General features: G+C 37.5%; 1 long non-coding RNA gene across 1 annotated transcript; it reads left to right on the plus strand.

Moving 5' to 3' along the window:
• The first annotated feature begins 224 nt into the window (after window positions 1-224).
• On the plus strand, window positions 225-9,021 carry LOC132911424 (uncharacterized). Its single transcript, XR_009658993.1, has 3 exons — window positions 225-455; window positions 8,030-8,201; window positions 8,638-9,021. It is a non-coding gene; the product is annotated as an uncharacterized LOC132911424 (long non-coding RNA).
• The last annotated feature ends 856 nt before the right edge of the window (window positions 9,022-9,877 follow it).

Genomic DNA, 9,877 nt, shown 5'->3' on the forward strand with positions numbered 1-9,877 from the left:
GACGTCGCGGATCGAGAAGTGGCAATGGTAATTTCTACACAGGGACGCACGTACACACGGAACGGGCACGAACGTCATCGGGACTTATATCACGTTCTTCGAAAATAGCCGAGTGCCACCGTGCGTCGAGTGCGGACTGACGCACGCGCGCACCACTGGCACGTGCCTCCTACTCCCTCCCCGAGTCTTTCGAAATTACTCTTTCTACTTGTGCGACCGATTAAACGCGCGCCGCGGCATTTATCTCGGCGCATACGTGCACGTATGCTCGGCACGAAACTCGGATACGTAGTATTTCTTCGGATGTGCCACGCAACCACTTCGTAATTGATACTGGATCCGATAGAACCCGCCGCTTATCGCGGGTTTCATTTTAAGTTGAAGGAAACGTAGTTGTGTGAACTTGGAATGGCATGAAGAATTTTGTATGGATTATTTGGCGCAATACTATTCTTGTGAGAAATTTTGGAACTTTTATATTCAATTTTGCCTACATTAAGCTTGAGGTCTAAAGAAATTTCGCTTAGAAAGAGATTTCGATTTTGTATAGATCGCAGTGTTCATTAAATTCTTCGATTTAATTGTGAGTTGATGGGATTGTCGTAGAGTTCCTATATTATGAAATTCCCAATGAATCATGTAGGGTTATGCTACAGTAATGTCAGGTATGGTGAAATTTTTACATCTCATGTAATAAGATTGTGTAATTTCCGATGCATTATATTTTGGCATAGTACCGAATTTTGACATTGCTTTGTTGTGTCTATTGTCAAAGTACAAAGATATCTGCGAATATCTACATATACGAGAAACTTCCGAAAAATCGTAAAAACAACAGATATCTCGAGTTACGAGTCAAATAATCATCAAAGCCAGACGTTTGATTTTCCTAGAAAATATTGCAATTCCTGAGTGCCTATCCTATTTCCGCAACGAGAAGCGTCATCCCGATAACAAATCAGCTCGCGCAGCGTCACTCGAACCATCTCTTACATATACCAATTCCCGGTTCTATCTGCTAGGAGTATCTCTCTAGCTTCGTGAGAGCACAGGCGTGTCAAAGGCTCGGCGGGAAGATAATCAGCGCAGCCAGTGCGGGATGGTTCCGGCGCCGAGCGAAGCCAGCAGCGTATTTCAGCCGCTGAACTTTGCCGCCCTACAAAGGGTAGGAAACGGGTAAAGCGTGTAAAGGGCGTCTGGGTGGGGGAAGCAAGCCCAGGAGTTCGTAGAAGTGCGATAAGTGCGACGAGGATCGCTGCGAGGATCGTGCTCTCGCATCCCTTTTGAGCGAAGCAGAGAGGGGTAGAATGATTGGTAAAGGACGAAGGGACTCACCCTTCCTAAGGCCAAACAATGACAGTGGTGGATTACGAGGAAAGAACCGATCAGACCTGCAGGAACGACGCTGCTCGATTACGACTGCGAGCGAGACGAAGAATCGCTGGCCGCCAATCACGTGACCAAGATTCGATGCGGCGTACGACGTATGCGCGCTGATTGGCCGCATCTTACTCCCACTACGCACCTGGCTCGAGGACGAGCGTGCCGCGCACGACGGTTGCGTGGGTGGTGGGGACGCGATCGTCATTCGACTTTGAGCGCTGAAGCGGTATAGCCGCGTCGCGGCGCGTGGGTCGCGGTCGTGGCCCTCCGGGGCCACTCGATCCCTCGTGGAATGCGTAGAGGAGAAAAAGTGTGCGGCGTGACGGAGCCAGGCGAATACCTGTGGCCTCCGCAATCTATCCTTCTGTGCATTCAGCCGCACGCGGAAAATTGGGCGCTCGTCGTGCGAGTGCATGTCGAGAGCACACTCCATGGCCATCGACCGATTCGTAGATACATCGAGAATGTAATTGAAGTGCGCTAGACCGAGCGCTGGAAATTGAGTTGTACTTGGAGTACACTTCGCTTGTCTATCGAACATCGGTTGCAATTTCGAGAAATAGAAAACAGGAAAATAGTACGTTTAGCTCTGAAATGTCTTTAGATGTTGATGATAAAGGAAATGGTTTGTAGAGTAAGCTAGGAATTGATAGAGAACTTTGAATACTGTTATAGTACGTGAGTGGTAGATTTAAGGAATATGTAGACAGGGAAGATTATCTTTTGTTAAGCAGATACTCAATATTTATTTATTGACGTATGAGGACCATTATCTGTAAGGTATATATATATATATATTTGTATTTCTTAAGATTTTTTATCTATTAGAAGAATCTGCAATGGTTTTATTCCCATCTACTTGTATAATTGATTCATAATTTATTCAAAAAGACGATTTGATAATATCTAATGTTCTACTGTTCAATTAGTTGTGACGAATGAGTAATATAAGGTATGTCGGAAGGTATGAGTAACATAATAAGTATGTTGTATGTTACAATGTTACATAGGTGGAGCAAGAAGGGTGAATGAGAAGACGAGATGCACCGATAGTGTGCTTCCACCTGTCGGCGATCACAGTAGGCTTTTTCCTCTGAATCTCTAGCGCACTCGATGTTTGTTGGCTCAACGGAATCTGAACTGTTCAATCTTATTTAAATTTATTCTTCTTTTATTGAATCCGATTTTAAATTTCTTTCTATTTGCAATTCCAGTTAAATCAGTTTCAACAATTAACATTTATAATGAACTATAATCATCGATTTTTTACAATGTCGCTTCTTGTGCAATCACGCAGAAAGGATATTTAAATTACTTTTTTCTCTTTTCTAGAAAACCTGTCGCGACATAATCGATCGTTCGCGTTTCTCACGTGTCTCTTCGAACGTGTTCAATATTCTCCCGAGTCTCTATGAGTCACAGAAACGTCTAGACTCTCTAGGCTCTAGACAGTCTACAGATAAGGATCGTAATACTTTGATATTACACATGGTGGGTGTTAATCTCTCAATAAATTCTGCCACGTTGCGTGTACCACGTCGAAATTCTATTCGATATACAATCAGCTTTCATTATTACTTTTCAACGTTTCCATTCGCATTTGCATGAAGACTTAAAACACCAACTTCATACCCCATGCAAATCCCTTTCTGCATAACGACTCTCGAAGTGTCTCCTGTATAGTGGCCAAAGGTGTACGCTGTACACACTTCCACATAACAATACCTCGCTCTCAAGTATCGAATTCTAACTTATCGATTTTCGTATGAGACGTACCAGAAGGGTGATATGATTTTCAACACTTCCAATTCCATTGCAAACTTCGCGTTTACAGACTTATTTATAGTAACTTCATAATAATTGCAAATTACCATCGAAAGAGATACATGTAATAAAAAAAGAGAAGAGGAAAAAGTGGTCACGAAAGAACGTGTTTCCTTCGCATAACAAACTGCTACATCCTTTTTCAAAATGACTCACAGTTATTCGAGACACAGTGATTACAGGATATTACGAGTTATTAATGTTTATGTAAATATACCTATAGCTCGTTATTCAGTCGTCAAATGACTTTTCTTTCGCCGAAGACCGTCAATTTCATAATCTAAACTTCGATTTATCGGTCGTGCACCACGTTTGTGGCCAACATTCGAATTCGGCTATCTCGCCAAGGATCGATCTTCCGTCGACCCCTCACGTGTTTAATATACTCGAGTGGTCCGATAAAGCGGCTTACATCGCGATACGCACCGGAGCCAACTTAATTCCTCGAACCCTTCCCAGAAAAACTTCCCTCTTCAAATAACTTCCGTATACCCGAATATATGGCTTTTCTACAAAAATTCACCTCTCTTTATCGATATAGCTCCTCAACATGTTATTTAATAGTATTATGCGAGTCTTAATGAATTTCTGTAAAAGTTATTAAGACTGCCTTAAAATATTCTCTATACCTGCGGTTCTATGGTGTTAAGATGGTTTGTCAATGACGTACACGAGGTCCGCGTGACTCATTAGCCTTATAGGGTGCCGGTGGATTACGTAGGCCTCGGCTGGTGGCCGGATAAAAGTTACACGCCGCGGTATTCGCCTTTACTCCCTGCAGACCGACATTAATATACGCTCCCCTTGCGTCGAAATATCAGATTAGGGTGTGTGCAATCCGCTTCTGCTGCTCCATGGATTATTATACCTCACAGGAAAAATAAAGGAGCTTCGCGAAATGGGCACATGTATTTATACAGATTCACAAATATTCAGGTACTTTTTGAGTCGAGGTTTAACTCTTAATTTTAAGGAAAAGATATGTATAGTGTGACTATTCGTACTTGTTGGAGTATGAATATATAGGTCGATGGGGATGTTTTATCATCACCGTAGGTAAGCTGTGGATGATGGAAGAATAGCTCGTTTCTGGAAGTGTATTATAGCGTAAAGTTTGTATACTGCGAATTTTTTATTTAATAAAGAAGTTGCGAAAGAATACTTTATCTAAAATTAAATAAAATTATATACGACTAGTTCTATTCAAGTTTAATACGTCTAGTTTAATCGAAGAAAGACACAATTCTAAAAGTATCTCTGGAATAAAATGAGCTTGAATAGAAATAACGGAACTATCGGAATAAGATACAATATGTTATTTTTAGTACATACAGAAATTGCGAATTAAAATATTTAAAAAATCGACTCTCCATTCTCATTTTCGATGAAACGATCCCTAGATAGCTTGCTATTTCATGAAAATTTATCACGGTTATAGGGCGAGCGTGAAAATAAAGCGAGTACGCGTACGATTTTTTCCCTTCTAACCCGATAAAACTGTATCTTTCGTTGCCACCGGGCTTTTTCATTTGCATTAGACCATTGCACCATTGTGGATTGTTATCCTGTGGTTTAAGTTCTCTTTTTATTTTACTGTATTCCCACTTGTGAGAGGCAAAATGGAAATTGGAATATATTGTACAATAATTTGCACATTAAGTTAAAAGATGGAATCGCTTGCTGCGCTGATAAATATTTTTATTATGAAAAATTCACACACACAGCTAAATTTTTCTTTATTTTGTATTATAATGATTTACAGTATGATAATACGCATTTTTTAAAAATATGCAGAAGTCAAATCCTTTTATGGCAGTCAAGAGATATCTTCTAAATCACATGTAATCATAAAATCTAGGTACTCTGACTACAAAAGGTATCTATTGGTCCTATGTTTTATCTTTGTATCATCAAATTTCTGTAGCTGTATAACAGTACCTATTATTATAAATGATACGGAAATTTACTATACTTGGACTTAATTAATTAGTAGACAGATTAAATGCTATTGTATAATAATTACAATAGTACGTTAATACTTTTTGTAGCCATAAGTCGAATCATCAAAAATAAATATTCTTAAATAACTGAGATTGTATTATATTACGCTATGTCCATTTTGCATTAATAAATTTTAGACGTTTACTTGAATTTACATTTTTATAAATATGTGCACATGAGGAAATGATACTTAAGAAAAAAAGCTAAAAATTTATTTGGAAAGAAAGCTAAATATTTATTTCAATCCGTATGTAATATAACGAGTATTTTACTTTGAACATTTTTAATCTCTATACTTAAATTTTCCCTAAATGTATAAACGTTTGCGATCTATCCTTTGGTATCCATTCGAAATGAAGTTACTTAAACACGAACCGCTGTGAGTGAAGCGACTTACATGAATACCAACTCGAGTAATCGGAACGAAGCTTTGCATGCTCTTTACAAGAAGCAAGCTAGGATTTGTAGATTATACTATGCGACCAATCAGTTTCGAAGCACGCGAAACGCTCGAGTTTCAGTTTAAGCAAATTGGACGCGTTTCCCCCGAGGACAGGAAGACAGCCGGTATCCACCTCCGGTTAAAATCGAATGACCGTAGCGAAACCTCTTACCCTCTCGTTTCGCGATCGTTATCGAGTTTTCGGTGCATTCTGCCGCACACGATGACAGCCTAAACACGTTTCTAAGCAAACGAAAAGAAAACCACTTCCACGGAACTGCACGAGATCTGCAATCCTGTAGCAATGGGGCGCAGCCTGTTTTATGCCTCGATCATTATACCAAACGATCCACGACGTGGCCACCTATCCCCTTATTGAATCTAACTGCGCCGGAAACGAGACTGTTAAACCTACCTGTTCGTTGTAATTGGACGACAAAGATGGAAAATTATTTAGCGTGAAGCTGATTTTATTTGAAACTGAATGGGCTTGGATGTACACGTTCGTTCATAAGTACGTGGACTTCTGGCAAATATTTAAGAAATTATTGCAACCTAAAGATGTTTAGAATTATTTGGGAAAATATAGTTGCCTTGCTAGAAGAACAACTATCAAGAAGAGTAAATTTTTCTGCTAATTGTTTTAAAATAAAAAATTGTTAATAATTCGATTATTTAGCAATAAAGAAATTTCTTCCTTTTATAATAAAGTAATAGTCTTTGGGTTTTGAGGTTCTCTAATAAAATATTATTTATGTACGCACAGTGGTTATTATCGATGAAAGAGGTTCGAACAATTTTTAAATTCCAAAATATTTCTTGTAAAATAGTATAATTTTATCAGGTAAAACAATGACATTATCATATCACGAAAAATAAAGTTCACTTATAATTTCATATAAAATTGTAATTCATTATGTCTTTCTCTGATAATCTCTGTCATATTATCACTTGTAATTTCATATAAGATCAGCAAGTGTTTTCACACTTATGAAAGAGTGTGTACCCACGCTGTACACTATTAATTTTCCTCTCTACTCTTCTTTCTGTCTCGTATTTGCTTAACCGATAATAGGGCCAAATTGTTAGCCTGTCAGTCAGATAGAGCGCAACACGCACACAAACACGGACGAATCAAGTGCACGCTGCGTGCCAGTTTTATGACTCGCCCGGGGCTGCCAATCGAACGCGTTCGAATGCACCGACGATAGGATCGGAATGGCACGCGTAATTTTCGGTGCTCGATTTTTCGAAACCAGGCCGTCACTCTCGGCATATACGCACACGACGCGAGAAGATCGATACGGACGGTGATGCTGTCGAAAGAAACGCGCTCGGAATGGCGTGCATCGACGAAGAGGCGCGTTTGTCGTCAATGAACGACGGATGTGTTACGCGAATGACAGTTTTCATTTCGATATCAGACAGAGACCTTAATTCCTTTCGTTTGGATCGCTTTATGCGAATCAGTTGGTTGTCCTTTTCACCGTCGAGTGATATTTTTTCGTTGATGGGAAGATTAATTGAGGGACTCTGAGGAAAAATGGTACGTTATTTGAGTCTCCTGCGATCCTGCAAGTTTTATATTTCAATCTTGTTCCCATTTTGCCAAGTAAAAAAGATTTGTAATGTTGTGAGCGGATGTTTGACACGAAAATGGAACGAAAAATCAAGCATACCAACAACGACCATCTTTTTATATTTTATTCAAACTTGAAATACTTTTTAACGTTAGAAAAATACAATTGGATCGAAAATAATCGAAAATACCTATGCAGAAAGGTTAAAATATTTTAATCTTTATATCTATATTAAACTTGTATTTTTTTAAATGATAATATTGAAGGTACAGTCTTAATGCTGTCACAGTCTGAAATGTAGCACTTAACGTTTGCATCTTGTACCGTTAATGCTTAATACTTCTGCGTCTAACGCTGTCTCGTCGGAAATCTCTTCTTGTTGGCCATGGCTTACGCCAGGAATACGCCTCAAGTAGTTTTTAGACACAGCGGTGTTAAGTATGGCAGTGTAACAGTGTCAAGTGTGATTTTTAAAGTTAATTTCTATTATAGCATGTAATTCTATCAAGCCTTCTGCTTGTTCGATTGCTGGAATGAAATTTATAGTAATGTGTACATTTTGTTTCAAAGAATCACTTGTAGTCGCTTGTTATCAAATGAGGACAAAATTTTATAGCTTTTCACGTCTCAAATTCATTTATAATGATAAAAAAATGATAAAAATAGAATTAATACCGCAAATAAATTATGAATGTAACGTAATAAATTATAAGTACAAAATTACTTTGATCATTTTATCGGCCAGCTTTCGTGGTTTATCAAATGGATCGCTTTAATCATGCGCTATTGAATTTTTCAGCTTACTGTCTCTTATCTGGCCGTGCTGCATATCCATTGGAACATTTTGAAGCTGATAGACGCTTGTAAATTCTACGAAGCTGGAAAATAGAAACTAGGAAACAGAAAATTTCCATTCCGATTATCTTAACGTCCTGAAGCAAAAAAAAAAAACGTATCAGCGTTTTATAAAGGTACAATTGACAAATTTATACAATTGCAACAAATAGAGGAACATGTGAATTCAGGTCCTTTCTTTGACAAGTAGACTGCGAATATTTGTACATTTATGACAAATTTGGAAGTCAAAGAATGCATATATGTAATGCGAATAATATGCAGAAATATGGAAAATATACAAAGTATAGTGCTGGTTATAATATTTTGTGGATAAAACGAATCATAAGTTACTTAGGCTCTATTCTATTAATTTTATTCACAAAAATATGTATTTGCATAAACATCCGTCGTCTATTGATAAAATATGTTTATTTTGAAATTCATTAGTGATATCATCTATCTCGAGATGACATTTATTATGCAACAATCAAACGATTTCATAAATCAAAACCAGTTTTCAATTTCCTTTACTTTAAAATATTATTATCAACAAAATAATTTCCTTTACAGGGGCGGTAATTCAAGCGAGGGATTAAAAGAAACATTTTCAGCGGCGTTTTTCAAGCTATCGCGGCCGAAGGAAGGAAACAAAAAAGAACACGATAGGAAGGTTGAAGAAACGAAAAATTGCAGGATACTATTTTTCACTAGCGGACAAATGTTTCGACTCGGTGAAGTCACGGTATGATCGTATTTACGGTGAGTAAGTAACGAGCTAGCTCGTATTTCTCTGTGTCGTCGGTAGAAATAAATTTCAAAAAATTACTTCTACGGCTGTACGTCCTGAAAAACGCATCGTCGCGTGTTTTCACAAACTGAGTGAAAAAAAGATGCAAAAAAATGGGAGAGGTGGAAAAAAATGTCAGGGTTTCAATAAATATATATCGACGAAAAATGTGTTCTTTTTTTTTATCTTGTTCCGATCGAGAAAAGAGATTTCACAACGTACTAGAAAAAAAGTCAGCCTGAGTAATAGTCAATCGTTAGGTGTGCAAAAGGGTTACTGATTCATTCGACAAGTTTTAGAATTTTTAACCGAAGATTCTTACCTTTTTCTAAAATTTTTCAAGTTGACCTGCTGGCGATAGAAAATCGTTATGTTTTACGTTCGGTAGTTTTGTAATGAAAATACAATCGTGAATTTCTCTTTTAATAAGAGTAGTGGAGTATTTTTAAGAATAGGGAAATTTCTCCATGGAGTTCTAACTGTTCGATGTCATTTGTCGATGATGATTGTCTTGCGAAGAGTATGACACTCAGAAATCTTAGATATTTTTGCGAAATTTAATTGTGCAAATGTAAAATAATTTATCACTGATTTTCAAAATCCAAGTACTATTAAGAGAATTAGAAAACATTATTATTAATTAAAAAAAAAAATACATTAGATATTTATTGAAGACAGTTCGTTCCTTAATTTATTTCAGAATTTGTTTCTTTAAATATTACATAACACCGTGTTAAAAATACAATAAAGTATTTAGTGGCATGATTCAAAGATTAAAAGTTACAGAACACATACTAATCTAATAATACAGAGATATTTTTCATGTAGTACTTCGATGAAACTAAAAAGATTGGACATTTAGAATTTTTAGAAAGTGTGAATATAAATACTCAACTGGACAGAAATATTCAGAGAACATTCTGTTCTAGACCTTGGTAATCATTAGCTAAAACTAAATATTTGTAGAAGGGTTGCACCTTCGGCTGACGGTAAGGGTGCTGAAAGGAAAGAGTTACGAGGCTC

The sequence above is a fragment of the Bombus pascuorum genome, chromosome 10 (assembly GCF_905332965.1).
Source record: "Bombus pascuorum chromosome 10, iyBomPasc1.1, whole genome shotgun sequence".
NCBI lineage: Eukaryota > Metazoa > Arthropoda > Insecta > Hymenoptera > Apidae > Bombus > Bombus pascuorum.